This window comes from Hemicordylus capensis, chromosome 3 (genome assembly GCF_027244095.1).
Source record: "Hemicordylus capensis ecotype Gifberg chromosome 3, rHemCap1.1.pri, whole genome shotgun sequence".
NCBI classification, from domain to species: Eukaryota; Metazoa; Chordata; class Lepidosauria; order Squamata; family Cordylidae; genus Hemicordylus; species Hemicordylus capensis.
In genome coordinates this window covers 156693299-156720692 of record NC_069659.1, presented here as the reverse complement: position 1 = coordinate 156720692, position 27394 = coordinate 156693299, and the positions used below count along the sequence as shown (strand labels likewise).

The following is a 27394-nucleotide window of genomic DNA, read 5'->3' as shown; positions in this document are numbered from 1 at the left end:
TAATTTCCTTTCAAGTTGTGTAGCAGCCCTGGCCAGATCCCCATAACTGATGGAGGACTGCTGCTCATGTCAGCTAATAATAACAACCAAGAATACCTCATTTAAGGATGGGGAGGAGAGCTGACCTTGTGGTAGCAAGCAAGCATGAATTGTCCCCTTGGCTAAGCATGATCTCCTTTGCTAAGCAGTGCCTGCCCTGGTTGCATTTGAATGGGAGACTACATGTGAGCACTGTAAGATACTACCCTGAGGATGGGGCCACTCCAGGAAGAGCATCTACATGCTTGCATGCAGAAGGTTCCAAGTTCCCTCCCTGGCATCTCTAAGATAGGATTGAGAGAGATTCCTGCCTGCAGCCTTAGAGGAACCACTACCAGTCTGTGAAGACAATACTGAGCTAGATGGACCAATCGTCTGACTTGGTACAAGACAGCTTCCTATGTAAACGTTCAGGCTGGTATACCATGGTGATCTCTGACAAAGAAGAGGAAGGGGGCCATTTGTTCCTTGGGGCTTCTAGCCTACTATTATGAATATTTATGTATCACTTTTCAAAGTTCTCAAAGCAGTTTACATTAGGGATGCGCAGAAATGTGATTTGACTGTCTGAATTGTGTGCATCTCCTTTTAAAGTCAGGGGCTTATACAGCCCCTTCAAAATTGAGAAGAGCAGATCTTAAAGGGAGGTGCACACAATTCAGCCTTCTGAATCGTGTTTCAGCACAACCCTTGTTTACATAAGAAAACAATCCAGTTGTTATTACTATTATTATTATTATTATTTTAAATGTATTCTACTTGATGGTACACCCAGAGGCTAAGAGCAAGGATTTGTCAGTCATGGTTTTCTGTGTCTTGCTAGGGGGCAGGGGGCTTAACTTAGTGGTAGAGCACTTGCTTTGCATGTAGAAGGCTCAGTCCCAGGCTCAGTCCCTCACATCTCCAGGTAGGGCTGTAAATGACACTTGTCTGAAATGGCCAGATGGACCAAAGTTCTGATTCAGTGAAAGGCAGCTTCAAGTGTTTCTATTTTAGCCCTGTTCCACTTGGGTTGTCACTTGCTTTATGCATGCAACACAAAGTAGACAGATTGTGTTTTGGGGGCAAAATATGTGAAATGTGAAATGTTTTTACAGCTGACTATAAATGCTATCTTCATTTCCTGTCAAAGCCTAGAAACACATTCACATTTTATTTAATATTTGAACACTTCCCAGGAACAGGTAAACAAAATGTGATGCAAAATCACCCCTACATCCATAGTTCATTTTGGATGAAATTTCCAAACAGGCATTATATGAGTTCAGCTATCCCTTTGATTTGCAGAAGAATTTGGACATCCACCTATCCGTTGAACTTGTGAAAGATCTCTACTTTAATTACATTAGCATTTTGAAAACCATTTGAGAGATACAAATTTGCACTGAAATATGGTAATTTTAAAGTCTGAATACAAAATCTAATATGAATTATGGCATTTTAATATCAATTCATGACCTCAGCTATTTTCGGTGACCCCTCACTAAGCTACTATAAAGTTTATATTTTTCTTCACTCCTAAGGTTGTGAATTAATTACGGGGTATCAACCAACCAATCAATCTTTATTACGGTCATAGACCAGCATGTACTTGAGGTTTGCTAGCCAAGTTGCTAAAAACTGAACACTGGAGGTGAAGACCAATAGACATTCAAAAGGGTTTAGGTGATTTAATGCACACCATCTGACCTGAAAAATGATACTTCAGAATACATTAAAAATGCATTCAAGCTGCTTCCACAATACTTGCCTGTTCTCATATAATCTCCATGCATAAAGCAGGATCACACTGGCTGGCTATGTGCCCAACTTCTGTGTATCTACTAAGGATGATTTGTACCCGAATCTAGCTGATTTGGGTGATTTGTAGACAGAACAAATCACCCCTGTGCTCAATTGCTCAGATTTGGGTACAAAACAAATCTACCCAGTTTCGGACCCAAAAAATTTGGAGATTAAGACCTCCATTTTTTTGGCCAAAGTGGGTTGTGTGATAGTGCCCAATGGGTGGAATCTACCACCCAAATTGCAAAGAAATTGGGCAAAAAGGGGTGATTTTTAAATTATTTTTGAAGTTGGCGTGTCTTTAAGCTTTTCCCCATAGGGAATATTGGGGATTTCATCAGCCTTAGTTATAACTCCTGGGGTGGGGCACCAGGGTGGCCCAGAGCAGATTGTGGTGGGTGGTAGTGTCCCTTGGGTGCAAGGAAGCTACCACCCAGATTTCAAAGAAATTGGGCAAAGGGGTGATTTTTAAATGATTTTTGAAGTTGGTGCGTCTATAAGCTTTTCTCCCATAGGGAAGAATGGGGGGTTTCAGCAGCCCCATAACTCCACCTGGGGGGCACCAGGGTGGCCCAGAGCAGGGCACTGGATTTTGTTGTTTTAAGTGTTTGAAGTGTTCTGAGAGTAGATGCCCTGGTAGGAAATGAAAGTTGATTCTTTCTAAGTTTATTCAATTTTATTCATCATTTTGCACCAAAAAAGATTATGAATGAACTGCTCATCTTTGTTCACCAGCCCATTTTTCCAAATAGTCCCTATATAGCTTGTCTCAGTTTGCCACACAAATGATAACTCCCCCCTTATTTTATTTAACATATTTATACACCACCCAAATCTCACATATCTGAGTGATTTACAATAAAACTACACAAATTAAAACCTTTAAAAATTTAAAAACAATGTTAAATTCTAGTCTAATTAAAAGCATGGGTGAACAAATGTGTCTTAACTGCTTTTTAAATTTTATCAGCAATTGGGAGGCTCTTATTTCAACAGGGAGCACCTTCCAAAGCCTCGGGCAGCAATGCAGAGGGCTCGTCCCTGAGTAGCCACCAGACAATGGGCCTTCCCAGATCTCAATAGGCTGTGGGGCTCGTAAAGAAGAAGGCATTCTCCTAAATATACTGGAACTAAGCTGTATAGATTATAACCAGCACTTTGAATTTTGCCCAGAAAGATGTTTGTAACCAGTGCAGTTCTTTTAGTATAAGTGTAATGTGATCTCATCGAGATGATCCAGAGACCACTTTGGCTGCCACATTTTACACCAGTTGCAGTTTCTGGACTACATAGAAAGGCAACCCTACACAGAGTGCATTGCAGTAATCATTTTTACTTCTAGTCATTTTTCTTGACATTTATGATATGTGTGCGAATCTTAGGTGCCTCATTTGACCTTGCTAGAGGTTATGTGTCCTATCATATTTCTATAGATGTTTACCTCCATGTTGAGTGTGCTTGGCAGGACACCCCAACTATGCTTTGGGGATAATATGGGGAACCAGCTTAACTATAGAGGAGCAGTCCATTACAGTATCAATTTTAGAAAAATTTTGGACTGGAAATAATGAGGAAACAGAAATGTAATACAACAGATTAATTTAGGGATAAATTTGGGGTACAGGAAAGGAGAAAAATTGGTTAGGCAAGGCTATAAAATCTTAACTTGCAGTATTACAAGAATGTCACTTAGTGGAATTTAGCTTAAGTTCCAAATTGTCAATAAATCAGCTTAAGGCTTGTAGTAGAAAGGATTAAAACTGCAGAATAAGGTAGAAAGAAAAGGGAGCAAGGAGATTTAGGGAGGCAGGATGATAGTATTACTAATCCTGATCCACTGGTGCATTCAGTGCCAGCATGGTGTAGTGGTTAGAGTGCTGGACTAAGACCGGGGAGACCCGAGTTCAAATCCCCATTCAGCCATGAAACTAGCTGGGTGACTCTGGGCCAGTCACTTCTCTCTCAGCCTAACTTACTTCACAGGGTTGTTGTGAGGATAAACTTAAGTATGTAGTACTTAAGTATTGTAGTACTCTGGGCTCCTTGGAGGAAGAGCAGGATATAAAAAATGATTAAAACAAACAAAGAAAAACCTTGTAGATGGACACATGAGTAGATATCCTCACAGAAACCAGGTAGAAAAGTGGGGGAAAGGAAGGGCAAGTGGCACAGAGTTACCACTCACAAGCTTGAGAGACAATATGGTGTAAATCCAGATAGGCAACTATGTAGATTCTGGCTCAGGTTCTAATTCTGAAGCCAAGAGGCTTGACCAGGGGTACAAGTAGCCATAATCATGCCCTGAGGCAATGCATAACTCACACTTCCTTATTGGAGGGGGCGAAACTCATGCTGAAGTTCATAGTTACATGCACTGATCAACTTTGGGTGTGATCCCAAAGGAACAAGGAACAAAATGTGGAATGGCCGGGAGAAGTGTGTGTGCAATACTGAATAGGTGAACTGAAAAGCTTATCTGAGAACCAGGGTGTTTCTCCAAGTGCAGAGATGTTTTTCTTAGGTCTTAACAACTTTACTCCTCCTGGTCCTCACCAGCTCATTAGGCTATTGACAGTAGGGTGGGGATGTGCCATCTGAGTTACTGCAGAGAAGATTAGTGAGCTATCTCGTTTGCAGGAGGGAGTTAGTCGTCTCCTTCTGACATGTTTTAACCTGGGGTCTACTTTGCTAGCTTTTCTTCCTCTTTGGCAGTTATGTAGCCTTGCACAGGCAAGACAGGCATATATGTTCAGTATACAAATGAAACAAAACCTGAGGTGTAGAATAAAAGCAAGAATAAATTCATTGTTTACAATTGATTGGAATAAAGATCTCTGAAAGGAAGGGCACATAAACTTCTCTACACGGTTACTAAGTACGTCAACTGTTTAACTCTCTGAGTGGTTTTTCCTTCTTGATAAAATGTAATGTTTAGGGAGGTGATGTAACTGGGACAGAGGTAAATAAAACTTTTTTTGCAGACTTAGTGAATCAGCTTAAACTTTCCTGTCTGTAACCAGGAGCTTTCACTTCTGGGCACCCTTTACATTCATGCTTTCTTTCTCAGGTTTAATATTGCTCCCAGGGGTATACCAAGGTTGGAGACGAGATTTTAAAATGAGCCTCTCGCTGCCTTCTTCTCCTTCTCCTGGCCCCATATCTCTGCTGCAGAAGAACATTAAGGATACATGTAATGTAGTGCTGTAGATTAACAGAGGACAGGAGACTACGGTTATAAGCTGTAAACAACAGCAGAACCAAATGATACATTAGTATCAGCTTTGTGAAATACAAGAGGGCAATTCATGCTTGCTACCACAAGACCAGTTCTCCTCCCCTTCTGTGGGTTGTTCCAAAGAAAGCTTCTGTTCGAAGCGCAACAAAATTTGTCAGGTCTGTAGCATGGTGGGATTTTTTTTAAAAACCACCAATTTTTTTTCATTTGGAAAAGGCAGGTGAAGCAATATCTAGGCAAACCACTTTAAAATCAGCAAACAATCAGGAACGATGCTAGGCTAGCTCAACTCTTCCCCAACCTCCAAGTACTGTGAGGCATTCTAGGAGCAAGGAACAATTTATTTTTTTTAGAACTTGTTTGGGTGAAGAACAATTGAATATATTTTCAACAACCACGGCACCATCAAAAAAGCATTCAATAAACCCCCGGCCACCACCTTGTCTTTCCTTTCCACAGGGAGGAAAATGACTCATTACAAGTTGAGTCGCAAGTTGAGGCGCAAAATCTCCCCCTCCCTCCCCCCTCCCCCCTCTCTCACACACACACATTCACACACTCCATAAATGTGGGTAGCAGGAAAAAAACCCAAATAAAACACACACACATGAAACACAGAAAAGAGTTGTTTAACTGTCCTTTCCACTTGAACAGCTTGCTAGCTCCCAGTCCCAGCTCCATCCTAACTGCACTCAGTTGCCCAGCATAAGAGGAGCTCAAGGAAGCACTATAGGTACCCACCAGCTGTCAAACTCCATGTGCTTTTGTTTACAAACAGAAGTACATAACAGAGGAATGATGTCATGGTGCCCACATGGGTGCTGACATCATGGGAGCTGTCAAAATGTGCTTACATCACAGGAAATGGTCAGAGGAGACCCCTACATTACAGGAAAGGGTCAGAAGTGGGGGGTATGCCCTCACTCCTAGAGGTTTGCCCCCTCACCCTCCACTCTCACCCCAGAATATGCCCGGGCATGCCTCAAAGGTGGGAATGAGAGCCCTCTATGAGCATGCCTAGACATCCTGGACCAATAGGAACAGGTTTCAGATCCCAGAAAGGCCTGAGTGCACAGAAATGATAATGGTCGGGCAGCCATTTAGTGTAACTTTATTGGCTGAAACAGGGTCAAGCGACCCCTCTATGAACAAGCCCCACCACCCTGGGTCTGTAGGAATACCCCATGTTTCTCTGAGCCATCTTGTTTTTGCATACTCACTGTTTGTGTGATCATGGGATTCCCCCAAGAGATCATTGGAGACTATTACACCACTGACAGTTGTAAAACTTATCCCAAGAAAGCATTCTATTAGCAAAAGTTCTGATGATGAGAAGTTGCCACCAAAGCCCGCTAATTTCCTTTCTTCTCACAAATATGCACATGCACACTTTTTAAAAAAACAAGACTTTTTCTCTCTGTGTCACATATAAACATTTCTGGGATATATCCTTAAGTTGCAAGCCTATGCACAGGACAGTTACCTGGGAGTAAGCCCCCCATGAGTTCATTAATGCTTTGACTTGGAAAATGTATAGAATGGTTGCAATCAGGACTGCTATGATTTAAATCACTTCACAGAACTCAGTTTAAATTATTTTAATCACAATTTAAATCACTAGTCAAGAATGATTCTATTTAATCACTATTTTCTAGTAAAAGTACATTCTTGTTGTCTAATATAACCTTAAAATGTATTCAAAGAAGAAGAAGATTTAGTTATAAGTTTATTCGGTCATTGACCAGCAAACATTTACAATAAACCAGTACGTATTTTACAAATAATATAACAAAACTTGGCCATAACAGAAATAATATCAGTGTCCTCATTAATTAAAAGATAATTTAAATAAAATTCATCAGATCGGCCAGGCAAATTGTCTAACATAGGAGATAAAAGTCTTAAACAGGGTTCCCTATAAAAATCACAATAAAGAATAATGTGCGAGGTGGTTTCTATAACCCCTTTGCCACATGGGCAAAGACGTAAAAATAGTGGAACTCCCTTGAACCTGCCATCCAATACTGCTGTAGGAAGAACATTTAAATGTGCTAAAGTGAGGGCTCGTCTAAATTTAGGGACAAGCACCACATCAAAATATTTAGCTGGTTTAAGATTAATAGCTTGACTCCCTAAGTATAAACCCTGCTTGAGCCATGCACCTTCTTGTTGAACTTCTATAACCAGGACACGTTGCTTAACTAACTTCCTGGCTTGCTCAATTCCTACAGTATGCAAATCCTCTATGGAGAGGCCAAAAGAGGAAAATTTGCTCAATACAGCTCATTTCCAGCTCGAATTAAAACCATCATTCATAGCCAAAGAGGCTAAACCCGCCTGTCCAAAATTCAGTTTTAACCAAAATCGAAAAATACAGAACCAGTATAAGGATTCCACCCTAATAAGACCAACTTCTCTTCTGATGACAGCATTTGGAGCACAACATGGAACCTGCAAAATGGATCTAATAAACTTAGTCTGGATAGCCTCCAGTAAGGCAAAATTACTTGCAGGTCCCAGTTGGGCTCCATATAAGAGCAAAGGCATTACTTTGGCTGTATAAAGTCTCACTGTCACAGGTATAAAAGCAGCACCATGTGTAAAATGATAAGATTTGATCTTATTTACAACCATTTGAGCAGATTGTCTGATGGAGTTAAAATGGGCATTTCTAGAGCCAACAGAGTGAAACCTAATTCCTAGATATTTAAAGGAATTAACCTGCTCAATCTTGTTTCCTTGTATGGACCAAATATAACGCCTAGCTTGCTTGGCAAACACTAAGACTTTAGTCTTACTATAATTTATTTCAATAGACTCTTGGTTACAAAATGATGAGAAGAGTCTTAGGGCGCGCTTAAGGCCTACAGGTGTCTGCGACATAATAGCCATGTCATCCGCATATAATAATATGGAGACGTGCCTATTGGCTAACTTTGGTGGATGAATAGAGAGGGTGGACAAACAAGAAACCACAGAATTAACATAGATGTTGAACAGAATAGGAGCAAGTATACAGCCCTGACGTACTCCTCTAAAAGTTGGAATTTCCAATGTTAACTGTCCAGTTGGGCCATAACGAACTTTCAAATAAGTATGCTTATGCAGACTAACAATAAGTTTGAGTAATCTTTTATCTATTCCAAGGGCTTCCAGTTTAGACCACAGTCTCTCTCTAGAAACTGAATCAAATGCAGCTTTAAGATCAATGAATGCTACATAAAGTGCTGAACCTGGGAACCTAGAATACTTCTCTGCCAGAAATTGAAGGGTAAAAGCATGTTCTGTGGTGGAACGACCCTCCCGAAAGCCTGCCTGCTCGATAGCTAAAATTTTATTTGTCTCAATCCAGTCTAGAAGTTTTATCAAAAGATGCCTTGCATAAATTTTACTAATAACATTAAGTAAGCTAATGGGACGATAGTTGGCTGGGTCCTCACGCCTACCTTTTTTATAAAGAGGAATTATTATAGCAAGGCCCCAATCACTGGGTATGTTAGCAGTTGTATCTATATAAGTAAATAGCGAGGCTAAAACAGGGACCCACCAATCAAGATTGGCTCTGATAGCCTCAATAGAAATGTTATCACTACCAGGGGCTTTACCATTACTAAATTTCTGAATAAGTTTTTCAATCTCTGAACAGGAGACTGGGTTCCACCTAAGAGTATCTCCATTTAGTTGTTCAGCATTATAAACCATATTATCAGCCTTACTACAAAGCTGTAGGAAATGTTGTTCCCAAACCTGAGCTGGAATCACAGAAGCTGGAAGTGTAGGTGTTTTCGACAGAGCAGGTGAAACAAGCCTCCAGAACTTAGACTGATTGTTAGACTTAGCAGCCTCAATTAAATTAAGCTGGTTTTTGTTAACGGCTTGTGCCTTCTTCTCTCTAAGCAACCTCTTATAGGCTGATTTCATCGAGAGCGCCCTTTGCCTATTTTCCAAAGAGGGTGCTGTTCTATAAGTTAAGAAAGCCTTAAGTGTGTTATTTTTGCCAATGCAACAATCCCGATCAAACCAGGAACGAGAAAAGGACTTGGCGTGATTTGAATTTTTACTTGGATATACTGAGGTGACAAAAACTGGGCACAACAGTGCTAAGACTGAAGAAAAATAATCTAACATTGAACACCTCTGGGAGCCAATAGATCCTGTTATAATTGCTTCCCGTAAACTACATGCCTCTGCTGACTCAAGCACATTAGCAACTCGCGTGGCAAGTTCCTCAGATCACCTCAATCTTCAGTAACTAATGTTCCTAAAATCTCCTACCACCAGTCCAGCTGCACCTCTTGAGCCAACACCCAACCAAAACTTCAAAAGCATAGGGTGATGATCGCTTTCAAGTCTGGGGATAATCTGGAAATTCAAAACCCTGGACAACATACTGGATGAAACGGCAACATAATCAATTAAAGATGGTTTGGCCCCCACCCAATGCGTATATTCAGAGATGTCATACATATTCAGAGATCATAATGCTGTTTCATTCAGGCAACCAGGCCCTGCATTTCTTTGTTGCACTGTTTGCATTTTTTTTGCACACATGCCTGGCTTAATCACATGTACAGAAACGTCATTAAAATATTCCCAAGTGAGGCGTCTTTTAAGCGTGCAGCCATGATAGGTGTTTCCCTTCTAAAATGGACAATACACTTGGAAAAGGTTTCCTCCATGTTCCTGTTGCTTGCCCAGATCTATTCCATCCTCCCCAAATCCTCTAGTCATTCCTTGGCATTCTTTATTCCAATTCTGACACAATTCTATGGAAGTGTACACATGTTGCTGTGAATTACTGTACCTGGGTTCATTTTAAAATTCAAACCGGGATACAGGCCCTTCAAATGCACAGTACAGATAGGAAGTATAATGCTGTACCTGTGTAACATTTGAATGACTGTCACTGTGCACAGATTTGTACCTGTGTGTACACTCATTGTACAATTGTTGAACATAATGTGTGAATGTACCAACAAGTTCATAGAATATAATTAAGAGTTATGATTAACACTCATGATTAATACTCATGATCATGATTTCTTTGACCTATGTTCTAATAAGAGCAATGGAGTTTCAGAAGCTGCAATTACATCAGCGCCAAAGAGCCATGATAATAAATGCTTAGCTGAATAAACTATCAGCTAGCATTTGAGGGTATATCACAGCTCTCAAGGTGTCAAAATATCTAAAAATGGCTTCAGAAAAGATCAGTTGATCTCGTATTATGATGAAAGATTTACGATAAATGAGGTATTCTCCCACAATGTAAGCTTTTCATGCTGGAAAGGATCTAAACCATATCTAGAACCCAAAGTTCTCAATAGATATCTTGCATCTGGGAAAGACTGACTTTACATAAACTCCTTTCCTTCTTGAGCACACTTCAAAAGATCTTCTTTATCTGCAGGTTTGTCGGTGAAAAATGAAGGAGGAGTAGATATATGATAAGATCTTTGGAGAAACTTGGTGCAACTTTGGTGCAACTTTGGTGAAACCTTGGTGAAACTCTGGTGAAACTTGTTCAAATTTGATGAAAACGGGATGAAACTTGGTGAAACTATGAAACTTTGGTAAAACATTGCAAAACCTTGGTGAAACTTGGTAAACTGGTGAAAATAAGGTGAAACTTTGGTGAAACTTGGTGAAACTGTGGTGAAACTGTGTAATTTGGTGAAACGTGGTGAGACAGGTGAAACTTGGTGAAACTTGGCGAAACCTGGTGGAACTTTGGTGAAATTGGGAGAAAATTTGGTGAAGCGGTGAAAATTTGGTGAAACTTGGAGAAACTTGGTGTAATTTGGCGAAACTTGGTGGAACTTGGTGAAACCTGGTGAAGCTTGCTGAAACTGGAGAAATTTGGTGCAATTTTGGTGCAACTTTGGTGACACCTGGTGAAACTGGTGAAACTTTGGTGAAACTTGGTGAAATTGGTGGAACTTGGTGGAACTTGGCAAAACTGGTGAAACAGTGGAGAAACCTGGTGAAACTTGGTGGAACTTTGGTGAGATTTGGTGAAGCTGTGTTGAAACCTTTGTGAAACTTGGTGAGACTTTGGTGAAACTTGGTGAGACTGGTGAAACTTGGTGAAACTTTGGAGAAACTTGGTGAAACCTGGTGAAGCTTGTTGTAATTTGGTGAAATGTGGAGAGACTTTGGTGAAACTTGGAAAAACTTGGAGAAACTTGGTGAAGCTTTGGTGAAGCTTTGGTGAAGCTTTGGTGAAATTTGGTGAAACTTTGTTGAAACTGTGGCAAAGCATGGTGAAATTTTGGCAAAACATGGCGAGACTTTGGTGAAACAGTAAAATTTGGTGGAACACTGATGTTACTTTGGTGTGTCTTTGGTGAAGCTATGGCAAAACTGGTTAAACTTAGTGAAACTTGGCAAAACCATTGAAACTGTGGGAAACTGTGGAAAGACCTGGTGAAACTTGGCAAAATCATTGAAACTGTGGAAAAATGTGGAAAGACTTGGTGGAACTTGGTGAAGCTGTGATGAAACTTGGTAAAACTTGGTGATACTTGGCAAAACCTGGTGAAATGTGGTGTAATTTGGTGAAACTTGGTGAGACTGGTAAAACCTGGTGAAACTTGGTTGGAAATTGGGTGAAACTTGGTGAAATTGGGTTAATTTTGGTGACACTTGGTGAAACTTTGGTGAAACTTGGTGAAACCTTTGTGAACTGTGGTGAAATGTTGGTGGAACTCTGGTGGAACTTGGTGGAACTTTGGTGAAACTTGGTGAAACATGGTGAAACCTTTGTGAAATGGTGAAATGTGGTGAAATCTAGTGAAACTTTGCTGTAATTTGGTGAAATTTGGTGAAACTGTGGTGAAACTTGGTGAAACCTGGTGAAACCTGGTGAAACTTTGATAAAACCTGGTGAAACCTTGGTGAAAATGTGGTTAATCTTTGGTGAAACTTGGAGGCTGTTCCAATGATCAGGCAAAATCAGGCAAGGAGAGCCTAGCCCAATCTCACCTGACCATGAGAACCATCGGGCTCGCAGGTGAGCCCAGTGGCCTCCAGGCAGTTAATCCACCAAACTACCCCTCCCCTTAAACTGGGCTTGCAGAGCAAGCGCTCCACAGACACAGTTTTTTTGCTCATGAGTTGCTGCAGCACGGCTCCACACTGTGGCTACTCACAAGGAGATCCCTGACTAGGAGGCTGAAAAGCAGCCTCCCGGCTCGGGGGGGGGGGTCTCTCCAGCATGCCGTGCATGCGCACACAGGGCATGCTGGAGCTTCTGGGTGCCACACGGCCCCCAATTCCCCCCACCCCTGCCAGCTATGAAATGGAGCCGGCAGTCGTGTGGGCAGTTGATCTGACTGCCCAGGGCTGCCGCCCTGCTCGTGGGCAGGGAGAGCGGGCTAAGCCCACTCTTCCTGCTAACCCCCTAGAGGCTCTTTTCACAGATCGTGAGAAAATGCTCTTGGTGAAACTGGTGGAAATGTGGTGAAACTTTGGTGAAACTGGTGCAACTGGTGAAACCTAATGAAAATGTAATGAAAATGTAATGAAACTTAGTGAAACTTTGGTGAAATGGGGAAACCTTCATGAAACTTTGGTGAAAATGTGATTAAACTTTGGTGAAACTTGGTGAAACATTGGTGAAATGGTGAAATGTTGGTAAAACTTGGTGATGCTTTGGTGAAAATGAGCTTTGGTGAAACTCTGGTGGAAGTTGGTGGAACGTGGTGAAATGGTGAAACTTTGTTGAAATGGTGAAACTTGGTGAAACTGTGGTTAAACTTTTGTGAACCTTGGTGAAACTTGGTGAAACCTTGGTGGAACTTTGGTGAAACCTAATGAAAGGATGGACTAACGTAAGTGGAGATATAAAGAAATATAAAGGCATGTTGAAATATAATCCAGACTGTTGGGCTTATAGCTCCAAATAAGATACCGTTATGCTCTCAATGGGGGGAAATGGAAAGTGGGAATGGTTGAGATACAGTACCCACACAGCGGGGATGCTATTAAAGCAGGTACCCCCTCTTGAATATGGGGGTGGGTGGGCTGCGTATACATGTGAAGCCATATTAGTGTGAGATTCTGCAGAGGTATCTGAATAGGGCTGCTCATGTGAACAGCCTCAGTGTAGTGTTGTTGCAAGAGAACAGTGTTTCTGAATTCTAAAGTTTCTGTCTTTCTTTCTGTTAGTATATGCATACATTAGCATCTTCCAGCTATATGGCAGGTAAAAAATGGTGGGCTGAGACAGGAAAATTCCACAATTGGTTCAAAAATAGATCAGGATGCCCAATGATGCTACCACTGTGTTGTTAAAATCTAGGATTTCAAAAGAACAGATTTTTTCCCCTAACAGTGTATTTTATTTAAGTTCTTAGGACAATCCTTCCAATTTTCATGCAAATATTTTCAAGTTTCAGCTTTCCTCTTCTAAATTGTCACCTTAAAAATTGATTATTTTAAGCAAAATTAGTAAGTGTGATAGCATTAAGAATGTAAACAGTATTACTTGATTGTATTGAAGAAATAATAATTAGGCATCCTAAATGTGTGCTGGCATATCTGCTTGTATCAAGGAGCTTTGAGTTGGCATCCTCACTCATTTCTGACTCAGCACATTTTGGATATAGTCTCTGGAATAACTTTAGTTTCTTCTTTGTGGTCTCTGTGCAGACATATGCATAGGATCTGAACAGATCAACATGTCAGACTAATTGTGATTGCTGTTAACTGTGACACTTTTTCAAAATATGCTTCCAATATAAGAGCTAATTGCCCTTCAGACTTTGGGAGGGAATGCACATGAGGTTGTTCAGGGTTCCAATGCAATCAGTCATGCTGCTTACCCAATGCCTGTAAATCACATGCCCTGAGCTGAACCTCAGGCTCCCATCTGTCTGCATAGCAGTAAATGGCCACCTTTATTTGTACTGTACTGTGCCACTGCTATAGCACAACAGACATGCTTGCTGCTTAAAGTGTTAAGTGAATCCTAGGGTTTGGGGCAGAAATAACATCCTGCTCAGACTGCTCTGATGTTCAGATTCAAATCCCAAGAATGTAGGAGATGCAGACTGGTCTAGTAATCCTGAGGAAACCAATGTATAGGACTATTCACACATTACGTTGTATGTATGCACAGTTGTCTTTAGACATGTACATGAGTAGGTGTGTATGTATACATGTCATTAAAAAGTGTACCCAGGGACTGGACTGCTCAAATCTAGAGTACCAATTGTGTGTACTACTGTATGTGCATTGAACATAGTGTGCAAAAGAAGCCTTGTTATAAAACTGTGAATACATGGTCACAGCAACAGAAATATGTGGGCAAGCCTTGCCTCTCACCATTCCATCACCACGTCACTTGCTCTCATTGATTCAGTATTGTTTGCAGAGCCTAATGCACTACCCAATGGCTCAGAGGCTTTTGCCATTGGCATATAAGCATCTATATGTTGAATCTCTTACCAGGTGTGTGCTATATTTTCTTTTTCTTTTTGGCTATTTGATCTCCTTCTGCCCTTTATCTGGTTCTACTCTGTCCCCTTCTGTTTTTTTTCTGAATCATTTACACCCTTGCACCTAAAGGAATCTAAACCCCTCCTCTCAACACCACAGTCTCATCCTTACATTGAGACCCTCAGCTCTGCCAATCTCAGTGGCCCTGCACATGGAACAGGTAGCATGTCTGAGAATGCTACCTTGGGGGTCCTGAATTTCAATATGCTACCTAGCAGCCTAAATTTGGCCTCCAGGACCATCTGACTGCATTTCCCAACATGGTTGGTGCCTACGTGCACCATGATAGCTGACTTCTCCCCAGCATGGCCTATCTAGATGCGGCATGACACATCTACAACCTTCGCACCAGGCAGGCAAGTCACTGTGCAATCAGACCTCTCTATACCCCTAATGAGCAAATCACCCACTACTAGGAGCCCCCCCCCCACCGAGGAGTATCCCTTGTGTGAGAGGATATGGGCCCATCATTCACAGAAGAGGCCACTTGTAAGGGATGCGTCTAGTACGTCCCTGAAGATCTTGCTAGATGCTGCTAGTATATTTGAGGCAAAGTGCCAGCGAGTGGGTACTTTATACACCTTCCTTTTAATGTTTAGAGAGTGGTATCTTAAGGAATAAGAGTTCCAAACTGCAAGCCAGTCCTCTTTCCCAATTTGTGACCCAAGGTCCTTGTTCGATCTATCTCTATAGGAGGGCTTAGAGGATCTTTGTAAATCTAATAAAATATAGTTGTGCAAGAAGACCCCTATAAAATGTTGTGTTATCCACAATTAGTTTTTCAAATAAATTGTAGTCCTATAAGATTTTTTTTGAGCATATCTTGAATTATGTGTATAAATTGAGCAAGGTCTAACCAAGGAAGGAGGGGGTCGCTGGTTTTGTTTGTTGTTTCTTGAGGAGAAAGAATTTTCTTTTTGTTCCAGAACATAATTTTTTTTTTTGTTAGACCTACTTTTTCCAGTATAAGAAAATAAAGCATTTAGGGTGCCCCTTCCCGCCCACCACCGTGCTGGTGAGGTTTTGGGGGCAAGGGTTGGATGGACACACACACACACTCACAGGTTTGGGGGTAGCAGGACGTCTCCACCTTTGCTAAGATTCTGCTTCCACAGGCACTTTCTGTTGGGCGTGAGGGCTGGCTGCTGCAAGGGGTTTCTGTTTCCCCCTAATGAGGCTGTAGGGGTGCCGTCTCGAGAATAAATCCATAAGTACAGAATTGTAGCTAAGCAGGGTTGCCCTGGTAAGTTTGTTGTGGGGTGAGAAAATAAGCAGATTTCACCTTGGAATTGATGTGGAGGTGTGAAAAGCTAAGCAGGTTTCACATTGATAATTATTTGATGAGGCCAAAGGTTAAGCAGGGTGTGCCCTGGTTTTTATTTGAAAGGGCACACAGCTAATCTGGGTTCCCCCTAGTCTTTCTTTGGAGAGGTGGAAACCTAAACAGGGTTTACCCTGTTTTTTTCTGGGAGGAGCAAAGCGCATCAGATTTTACCTTGGTCTTTATTTGTAGGGGGCAGCTGGTGGCAGGGCTGACAGTTCTTAGATTTGACAGGAGTTGTTAGCATAACCTCACTACTATGCAGTAGTAGGGTTTTGGTTCCAGACCTTATTGTCTGCTGTGAATAGGATGGTACCCAAGAAGGCCAAGGGCAAGAAGAGTGAGCACCCTGTGGGACAGCCATGGTGGCTTGCCACCCTGCCCCCCCAATTATCTTCCTCTGAGGATGAATCTAACTTGGGGGAAAGTTCGGGCTCTTATAGTTTGTCTAGAGGCTCTGGGAAATGTGAGAAAAACTGATAGCAAGGATGATGGTGTGAGGCCATTCCCGGCCTTCTTGTGTGCACACAATGTACACCTGGGGTGCAGTTAAGGCTGAACCTTTGAGGACTCTTTCTGATGGTTTGCTGCTCCAGATCAGTCGGTGGAGGCCCCTGTAGCAGCTGCTGTTCAGGTGGGTTGACAACCCTTGTGAAGAAGCCAAGCATCCTGGAGGAGGTGCCCCATTGTGGAGCCAGTGTGGTGTAGTGGTTAGAGTGCTGGACTAGGACCGGGGAGACCCGAGTTCAAATCCCCATTCAGCCATAAAACTAGCTGGGTGACTCTGGGCCAGTCACTTCTCTCTCAGCCTAACCTACTTCACAGGGTTGCTGTGAAAGAGAAACTCAAGTATGTAGTACACCGCTCTGGGCTCCTTGGAGGAAGAGCGGGATATAAATGTAATAATAATAATAATAATAATAATAATTTTAATAATAATAATAATAATTGGCCACCAATGTTGCAGCTCCAGTTCCAGAGGAGGAGGCCCCTCTACAGCCTGGAGGAGCTGCTTCGCAGGTGGCTGAGGATATGATAAATTTACAAGGGGGTCAATAGGGGGTGTGGTGCATCCTGGTTCCCTGGTGGGTGGACCTTACCTGGCACTTGGATTTGGACACTGGTGGCTGCCAGCTTCTCAAGCATTGCCTAATGTGGGTGTAACCAGTCCACTGAGTGAGGGTGCTCCCCCAGAAGGAGCTTGCTCTCAAGTTTGACTCAGGGCTCAAGGTTGACTTGGGCTCAAGGTTGACTCAGCCTTCCATCCTTCCGAGGTCGGTAAAATGAGTACCCAGAATGTTGGGGGCAATATGCTAAAATCATTGTAAACCGCTTAGAGAGCTCCGGCTATAGAGCGGTATATAAATGTAAGTGCTATTGCTATTGCTAAGTTTGGAGTTGTGCTGGTTCATCAGCTGTCCTGGTCACCAATGGAGGGGGTTAACATGTGTTAGTTGAACTTATTCTGGAGCTTATTCAATGGGCATTTCCCTCTCCCCCCAGCATGCACCATGTGGTTCTGTCCCATTGCCTCTTGGTGCCCACCTCCTCCCTGTGACCAAAATCTCCTGAGATAATTTGCTTCACAGCAAGTATCTGGATGGTTGCCATGGAAATGGTTGTCTGTTGATAGCAAGGTGATTGTATGGGTGAATATTGTTGAGGGGTGTGATGAGAAACATTTAAAACATCTCACAGCAGTGTATGCTCTAGAAGTAAAGTTCGGCCCAAGTGATTATCTGGAGACATTAGGTTGAGTTCAAAAACAAATAAAGATTTATTAAGAAACTCAACATCACAGACTGAAAGAGAGCCCTTGAACAACGTACACAAACAGGCACTAGCCTTCAACTAACTCCCTAGTTCCAGTTATGGCAGGAGCAAGTCCTGGAGCAGAGGTACCAGAAGGCAGCCCACTATCCCAAAGAGAGGAGGAGGGTTTGGATTCCCAGCTGCTGGAATGGAGTCCTAGCCCCATAAAGTTGGTGCTCTTGCCCATTTGTTGGCAGGCTACCCATCAGAGTTGGATGCAAGTTATCTTTGGGAGGGATTTTTCATTGGGTTTTCGGATCCTGGCTAGGTCTCAACATGCTACATTTCTGTCTCCTGATCTTTGATTAGTGATGGGCATGGAGGGTGTGGTGCAGAGGAAGATTGCTAAGGAGGTTGTGGCTGGCTCTTGGATCCTGTCCACACACACACACACACACACACACACACACACACACACACACACACCCCATGATTTAACTGGGAGTTTACTCATTGGATGTAGTTCTCAAGAAGGCCCTGGGCAGTACAGGCTTATATACCACCTGTCCTTTCCGAAAGGCTCCTCAGTTAATGATAGCATCCTGGGTGACTTGTGATTGGTCCATTACATTTCTCTGGATGAGGCAGTTCTCCTCATCCAGGGTTCTGGTACGAGTGCTCTTCTTGCTAAGTGCAATGTTGAGTCCTTTGCTTTTTCATTGGTGTTGCTCCCAATGGATTTACGTGCAAACCAGAGATAGATTATGAGCTAAACTTATTTCTGCAAGCAACATTCCAGTCTTCAGTTGTGGGAGCGGAGGGAAGCTAGTTGCCTTTGCTCAGTCAGTAAAACAGGAACCAAATCTTTAAAACATACCTTGTATTCAGCACAAAACAATGCGATAGCATATTGCTTGAGATTTGGTGAAATTGTGTAGGAAAGACTATTTATATTAGGCACTTTTATTTCTTTTGTAAAGTGTGTATTTAATTATTTCAGTATATTGACTCAGACCTGATTGCCCTTTTAAAAAAAGCTCTCCTAAGTACAAATTCCATTTTCTCTGCACCTTTTGTTAACTCTGCGGATTGCAGGCTGCCCTAGATTGCTCTAAATTAGAGCAACTGGAAGGCTTTGAGGTGAACTATAATGGAATAATTGTTCCATTTTTAAGCAAATGGTAATCTTCCCCTCATGTCATCATTGCATTTCTGCTATTGCACAGTGGAAGAGAAAAGACAGAGCCAGGGATGCCTCTTGAGAATGCTGGAGTTGGGGAGAAGGAGAAGCCCCACATAATAGGATGTTTGTGCTATAGTGGGGGAGATTGGGGAGGTAAGCATAAGATATTATTGTTGTTGTTGTTTGTTATTATTATTAGGGTTGAAAGAGCAACTTGTACATACTACATATACGGGACATGCAGTTTTAGCTTGTGCTGTTTTGTATGTTGAACCACAGAGTCTTTTTTGGGTGGGGGCAAGGAAATGCTGTGGGAGGTGGGACTGAACAATCCAAATACATGCAAGCAATCTCATGGTGGAGAATATAAGCCACTACTACTTACACTCTCCACAAGGTGACACGGCCAGTTCAGCACTGTCCATGCCCCTGTGTGTGTCTAAAATATCATCCATTGTGCTGCAGAACAGCCACTGTGACATAAAATTGCACAATTACAGTTGTGCAACATGACATCCATTGGAAATAATGGCCATTGTAAAACTCCAATTGCACAATTTCACACTGCCATGGAACAGGGCTGTTCCAAAAAACTGTGGGTGTTGCTTTAGACACACGCAGGGGTGCTGGTAATGCTGAACCATCTATGTTACCCTGAAGAGAATGGCCACCAGTATTTATTTTTCAATATCTATTTTATTTCTGTTATTTTTATTTATTGCTGTTTATTTTTTAATAAACAGCAATAAAAAGCAGTGTGTGTGTGTGTGTGTGAAAGAGAGAGAGAGAGAGAGAGAGAGAGAGAGACTATAACCCCATGTTGTGATCTGTCAGATACAGCTTTTCTTTTCCCCCTAAAGAGTGAACCAGAAGTAAACCCTATCCTGTCCGTCAGGCAGTGACCTCTAGGGATCAGCCACTCAGCACACAGTGACCAGGACATGGTGGCAGGAAGCCTGGTCTGGTGGCAGGAAGTGAAGGGCCTGGTGGCAGGAAGTGAAGGGGGTCTTTGTTCTTGGAGAAGCAGCCAGGCAGGAGATGAGAGAGGATGGGCAGAAGGCTGAGTGGGGAGCGATGGAGCTTATGCTGCCTTAAGGTCAAAGCTAGCCTGAAGAATTATCTCAGGGAAGGACTTCTGCAAATCTTGGAGAGACAGGATTGCCAGAAGCTTGAATCCTCTGCCACGGATATGGTGAGTTCAGGAGGGAAGCCAGGGCTTTGGATTCAGGGAAAGGTTTATCCAGGGAACCATGTGTTAGGCAGCCTGTATTAGATTATGTTGATTTTGTGCATTGCAAGCTCTTACAACTGGTTTATTGTGTTTTTACCTGTAACGTAACAAGCTAAGAGCAACGCTAGCCTGAACGCTTTTCCCCCCCAAAAGGGGGATTTTGTATTTTCTTGTATTTATGTTCTATTCAACTGAGTAACCATGATTTTTAAAGTGTGCCACTCCAAACAAACCAGCCGGAGTGCTTTTTGGAAATAATCTTGTAAAGTACTGAGTTCTTCTTTTTCCGGTAATGGAAGCTGCTAGAGCCACAGACCAAAGCAGTCTGTAGTCTTTTGAATAAAGTTTTCCCTTCTTATGCTTTGTAATTTCACCTGCCTCTGAGTGGATTTTTAACTCGGGGGAAAAGGGGTTTTACTCTGGTGCAGACATGCCTCAAAGTTAATTGTTCAGCAACATATCAAGTTTTCTCACCACGTGTAGGCTGCACGTGGGAGGTTTATGTATTTTTCCATTTGGTAGAGGGGAAGAGAGTCTCCCTGGACACTCACCCAAATCCAGGGAGGAGTTAAACTCTGTGATTAGGGTGTGGTGGCAATGAATCAGCTACTGAGGAAGTTTTAGGTTTTCCCAGAGGGACCGCCTTTGTTGAGCATACATGGAGAGAATGAATCAGCATTTTTCTTTCCCTCATGTGGGCTTGCTTTGCGACAAAGGCTGGGCTTAAATCCATCATCTGCTAGTTGTTATTCACTACACCCCAACAGTTGCCAAGAAGTCAAACACCCATCCCTTCCAAATTCTAATAGCAAGGAATTACTATCTCTCAACACCCATCTTCCCAGGTCATAAGGTAACTCTCATTGGGATTGTATCAAGCCCCCAACATGCCATATTACGACTTCACAAAGTAAAATGAAAGTAAAATCGGGTGAACTATACAAGCACCCCAGATGCCTTTTAACAGTTGTCAGCATAAAGCCAGTGCTTTGGCAAAGCAGGAAGTCTTCCTCATAGTCCAGGTGCATATTTTTGATATGTGATAAATTCAGAGGTGCATGCATTTGGTAATTAGAGAAATTTGGGGGAAAGGAGATTTGTATGTAAGATTATCCCATCTTTACTAAGGCAGGTGTGTGGGCTTTGGTGTGAATGCTAGCAAAGTCCCCCTTCACATGTAGTAACTGTATTGGTCAAGACGTTGCTCCCATTGCAACCCCACACCACTGCAGGCTGCATGTGAGTGATGCAGCCATGTTGGCAGGGTCAATTGCTTGGGTTTTTTCAAGCCATGCAGTCCACAGCTTTTGGGGATTGCTCCATAGGGAAGCAGCTCCCATTCTGCACTGAACATAGCCCTCTTCTCATGAATCCTCCCGGCGTTCAGTAAATATGGGCAAGGGGAGTAGGATCCTGCCTACTAGCTCCACCCCTGATACTGATGTGCCCACTGACTCCACCTACACAGCAGACACACAGAAGCTCTTCTCACGATCAGTGAGAAGAGCTTTGGGGCTAACTGCAGGGAGAGTGGGCTTAGCCTGCTCTCCCCGCAGATGAGCAGCCGCTTGTAGCTGGATGGCCAGATCAGCTGCCCACACGACTGCCGGTTCCGTCATGGAGCCAGCAGAGGCAGCAGGGATTGGGGGGGGGGGTGCGACCCCCGGAAGTTCCAGGATGTCCCAGGTGTGCAGCATTCTGGAGAGACCCCCAAGCCTGGGAGGCTGCTTGCAGAGGCCAGGGGTCTACTCATATATTGCCGCGTGCTGCGGCAACACATGAGCAAAAAGATGAGGTTAATGGAGCACTCGCTCCGTTAATCTTGTCTTAGGGGAGGCGTAGTTAGGCGGGCTAGCTGCCTTGGGAGCACCAGGCTCGCCTGCAAGCCTGGTGGATCCCATGATCCCTGGAAAGTGGGCTAAGCTCCCTTAGCCCGCTTTCCAGTGATCATGAGAATAGCTTCACAGTCAGTGTTCTTGAGAATGGAGCCATCTCAGCATATATTCAGTCCTATATGTCTATCACCTGCATTTAAAATAACCCAGAGTTCCCACCAGCATGGGATAGTTCCTTGAGAATGACAGATATACTGCTACCATGGGTGTGTGGGTTGTGGGCACATCAGCCAACATTTTTAGTCCTGCTTTCCCCTCACTACACTACTGATTGTAGGGAGGGTCCATAAATAGCGGTGTTATTTCTAGTTGTAATTAAAAATGGCCAGATCTTTTCTTTGATGTTGTGCCTACCTTTGGCCAAAGGTTTCTAAAACCCTGGGGATGTTTCAGAAAGGAGCTTAAGAAAATTTATTGAGCCTTAAATGATGTTTAAGGAAGGCTCAATAAATTCTCATAAGCTACTTTCTGAAACATCCTCAGGTTGTTAGAAACTTTTGGCCAAAAGAAGGCACAACGTCAAAGAAGAGATCCACAATTTTTTATTTATCTGATTGATTGATTGTTTGATTGATACAATTATATCCCATCCTTCCTCAAGGTAGAATACATGGCTTTATTCCATTTTATCTTCAGAACAGCAACAGGTCGAGAGGAAGAAAATGGCCTAAAGCTACCTGTTGAGTTTTGTGACTAAGAGGAAATTTGAACCCCATTCTCCTAGGTCTGGGCTCAACACTTTAGCATCTACTTCAGTCTTTCTGTGAAAGGCTATACAAAGAGTTGTTAAACAATGTAATAAAATAAACTATTATTAAAACAATTTAAGGAAGTTGAATAATGTAAGGCACTCAGCCTTGCCAGTAAAATTCAAGGGAAGGTTAAGAAGTGATTTTGAGGGTTTACAAAAATGGATGTAGACAGGAAAACAGCAGGGTTTCATTTTGATTGTTCTAAAGATATAGCAGTATTTCTATGATGAATGTGATGTTGTAACTTGTAACTTTGAGACTGCTGACTGTTAAACAATTTGTACTCTGATTATTCATTGGATGCAGCTCCAAAAATGAATTGTAAGGGCTAAAGGAACTATATGACAATGCAGCCAACCTCGCACACTGAGACAGAAACCCCAACTGCTGGCCACATATATAACATTAACTATATAGTAGAATTCTTCTATTGAAACAGTGGTCAGATTTTAATGGCAGGAATTTAATGGAGCTGGACTGAGTCCATTTGCATGTGTAGAGTCCATTGCTCAGACAGGTTTTCCATTCTTTTCTGAGGGATATGAAATGCTCAGCATGTATTGTGGCATATGTGCACACTTGTGCAAAGCACATATCTGTAAATGAAGAGAATGGGAAGCCCAGTGTTAAGGTCAAGGGGTTAAAATCTACATATTTAATTCTCTACGAAGCACCCATGGCTAATCCCGTGTATGGCAACTCTCGCGAGATTTTGGAGAGCAGCCGGATAGCCATGGGTACGGGTGGGAGGGAAGAAAATGGTGAGCTGGCCAGCAGGGGGGAAAGACAGCAGAGGCTGGGCAGCGGCAGGGACAGAAGGGTGATGGGTGGGTGGAAGAAGGCAGCAACAGAGGCAGGGGGGGGTGACAGCAGGTGGGACAAAAGGCAGGAGCACCAGTGGGGGAAAGACGATGGCAGCAGGTGGGCGGGCAGGCGATGGACCGTGACGTCTCACGCAAAGGGCGCATGGCCTGGGCTGCTGAGAGCCTGAACGAGCTCTCAGCACATCATTTCAGGCAGCGTTGGCTGCCTGATAGGATGTTTTACCCTTTCTCTCCCTCCAGAGAGAAGTCTATTGGGTAGTCTGTGCTGCCTGAAATAACTAGCAGATAGTTTGCCTGGGCTCTCGGCGGCCCGGACGTGGGAGGGGGGAGTTCACTCTGGGTTCCTCTGGAGCCCAAGCCACACCCCTGTGCGTGTGGCATCACGCACACGGGCGAACGCAGAGGGGGTGGCCGAGCAGGGCTGGACACAGGCCGCCACTCGGCTGGCTCAGAGCCTGGGCAGGACCATCCTTAGGGTGGGGCAACCGCTGTGATCACCCCAGACCCCGCGTTTGGAGGGGCCTCACGGTGGTGGTGCCATGGCAGCAGTGCAAGTGGTGAGCATCCTGCCTCACTGATCGCTCAGCTACAGCCTCCCACACCATCTGGAGTGGGGAGCAAGCAGTGGCCAAGGCAGTGAGTGGTGAGCAGCCTGTTCTGCTCGCTCGCCTTGGCTCCCAGTGGCACAGCAGCCAGCATGGGCACCGCCATGTCTGTGGGTGGGAGCAGCAGTGGCCAGCGAGTGGTGAACAGGCTCCTCCACTCAGCGAGGCTGCCTGCATGCCCACCTTGGCTCTGGGGAGAATGGCGAATAGCGAGTGGCAAGCAGCCTGCTCCGCTCAGCAAGGCTGCCCATGCACCCACCTCAGCTCAGTGGGGGGGGGGAGCTGAGGGGCTCCTGGCTGCCACCACCACCATGGAAGACAATGCCCACCCAGGTGCACCAGTTCCTCTCTTCCCCATTCCAGGTTCGCCACAGGATTTTCTTTTGCTCCCCCATTTAAAAAAAACATTTTTTTTAAAAAAAATCACATCACACACATTCCACTACTCCATTGGCCCAAATGGAGCAGGAGGAGGGGCAGATATATAGGTTTCAAGGAGAATATGGACACTCCTGCCTGGAAAATACGTTTCAGGGGATGGAAAATATGAATGGCCACTAGCTTACAATGAAGCATTAAACTACTCTCCTTTGGAAACAGTTACACTATTCCACTACAGTTTGCAACACATTAACCGTTGCAAATCTCATAGTTTGGAAAACACCAAGAAGCCAAATAATATCTATGACTGTAGAAAACACTGCAGATAAATTACTTATCCTTTAAGGCTCTACACATGATCAGTATGCAGAGCCGAAAGGGTTTCAGAGGGGAGAGCAGACCCGCTCTCCCCGCAGATGATCATGCACACCTCCTCAGGCGGGTGGATCACCTGCCCAGACAAGCAGTGGCTTGGCTCCAGTGCCCGGCTGTGGCTCGCCCAGCAGCTCCGGAAGTTGGGCTAAGGGAAGCGCCACTGCATGGCACGCCACCCCCTGGAGCCCTAGTAGTGCACCGCGGTGCATTCCTGTGATCCCCCCTCCCCGAGTGTGCCCGGCTGACACATGATCATTAAAATGGGGTTAATGGAGCACTCGCTCCATTAACCTCATTTAACGGGGAGAGTGGTTTAGGCGGGCTAGCCTCCGCGGAGCCTCCGCGGAACCACCGTGGTTCTCATGAGCAAGCAAAACTGGGGCTAAGGGAGCGCAGCCCAGTTTTGCTCGCTCATGAGAACTGCCTATTTAAGTGACCACCTCGTGATTATCTACAAGAATAAGGAGGGCACAAGAAGAAGCAGGTCATTTGTGTTCACTTTAAATCTGTACTTCATTTCCCCCCCCCCTTAAAAACACATGCAATAATGATAATTAAAAATAACAAATGCTTTAACAACCATGTCTAAAACTACGGATTCTCTTCCCAGAAATTTCCTATAAACCTCACAGTTCTTCTGCTTGGTTTAATTTCCTTCAGGAGGGTGTTTGTTTCAGGATTATGTGGTTATGTAGCACTCTGTTCATCCAACACCTAATGTCATTGGTGGTTCTCAGGTGATGTGGTATGTGAGTATGCAATCCACCCAAACCTCATGGGTGAAAAATGTATATATCATTGAAACCAGAGTGGCTGAAACCATAGAGCTGTCTGCAATTATGGAATTCCAGGCAACGGAGAAATTGATCCAAATTCATAGGATTCTCACACTCCTCCCTAGATGTCAATCCTACCACATCTAGTAGTAGGAATCTCTGAAAATGAATTGTATTGAGGATGATGGCACAAAAGCTCTTAAATGGGAGCATGGTGGTTTGGGTCAGTTTGGTCTCAGGCTGTGTTTGAACTCACTGGCTAACCTTAAAGACAACAGTGGGTCAGTTCAGATGAACAATGGCTACTGCACATGAAGAAGATGTGGTTGCACTGTGAATGTACCTACCCTGATGCCAACACAATCTCAGAAAATACTTTAATTACATGAGGAGGTGATCGTCCGGGATTTGCAGCAAGAGGGATGATTTAGATTAGCACCCGTCTCATGCAATTAAAGGCAGGCACACTCAGCTGAACCAGCTCGATGATTCATCAGCTTGTGCAAGGGCTACATCTTCATAAACAAGATCTCTCCAATCTTTAGCAGTTTGGGGTACAAAAATACAGTAACTGAATGACTCAACAAGTAAACTGTTTTGGATTCTATTCTGAATTCTAGTACAGGCTGATGTCTGTACTGCTAGTGACTGTCAGAGATACAATATGCTGAACTAAATGAGCTGTTGGTTAGAATCAATATGGTACTAATAGGATTTATCTGTTCCACAGGTGTTCTATTGACTAGTGGACACAGTTTACATAGCTAACTCCCTCATCTGTCCAGACATTATTGTCCAAGTCTTTCCTTTTGCTGTTTAGCTTTACCACATTCCATCATCCTGTAGAATGGTAAACATTCTCAAGGGCTGAGATCATTACTATGGCCAAAGAACTCTGGCCCTTTTCTGACTGGTTGGGAAGCTGAAACGATAGACTGTTTGGATAGGATTCCCAAGCTCAAAAATATCTGAGAAGCATGACTTGCACCATAATTTTCCCCATGTTGATAAGGGAGATTTAATTCTTCACCATGCACCAAAAGGCACAACTGAGTTTGTCATTAATAATTGGTATGTAGCCACACATCACCAAGAAGCAGCTTTTCTGTAGTGTGTGGTATATATACACTTCAGTGGGCTGAAGTGTGAGGGCAATTGGAATATGATAAAGTTGAGCATGATGCCATGACTGCTTCCCTTAAAAAAACTACAATTCCCACAATCCCATACTCCACTTAGGAACCTAAAAGGAACTTAAAGGGTGAAAAGTAAAAGCTACACCAGAAAGTGAGTGGCGAAGCTGCTGGCATAGTGTGCTTCATGGAGTGAAGAGGCCATCATGTATGCACTCCATAGGTGGAACTGGGGGGGCAGGCAGGGCATGCGCCCTAGGCGCCACTGAGGTGGGGGCACCATGCCAGTTCCTGCCACCCCATTGCCCACCTGCCCAGCCCCAGGGCCCCTCGGTCGCTTGCCTCCAGCTTCGGCCTAGGATCGGCACAGATGCGTAACTATAGGGGGGCAGGCAGGGCACATGCCCTGGGCGCCACTTGGTGGGTCACGTGGGGGGGCACAAAAAAGTGCCATGACCCCCCCCCCGATCCCTCCCTTCCCCACAAAAAAAAATTTTTTCAGGGCGGCAGCCGCACGCCCTTGCCAGCTCGCGCCACCGCTACCTACACCCTGGCCGGCGGCCCGACGGAGTCGTCGTGTGCCCCCTGGGATGGCTTGTGGGAAGT

The 27394-nt window shown here is 43.8% G+C and overlaps 1 protein-coding gene across 2 annotated transcripts in view; it reads left to right on the top strand.

Moving 5' to 3' along the window:
* The window catches only part of LOC128349847 (claudin-34-like), a 113620-nt gene that overhangs the window by 50193 nt on the left and 36033 nt on the right, over positions 1 to 27394 (top strand). The window contains exon 1 of one of the 2 annotated variants that reach the window (XM_053306946.1): positions 19767 to 20008. The exons of the other annotated variant lie outside the window; for it this stretch is intronic. The gene's annotated coding sequence lies outside the window, so the exon portion shown is untranslated. Of the gene's footprint in view, positions 1 to 19766; positions 20009 to 27394 lie in introns of those variants that run through there. 2 annotated transcript variants of the gene reach the window in all.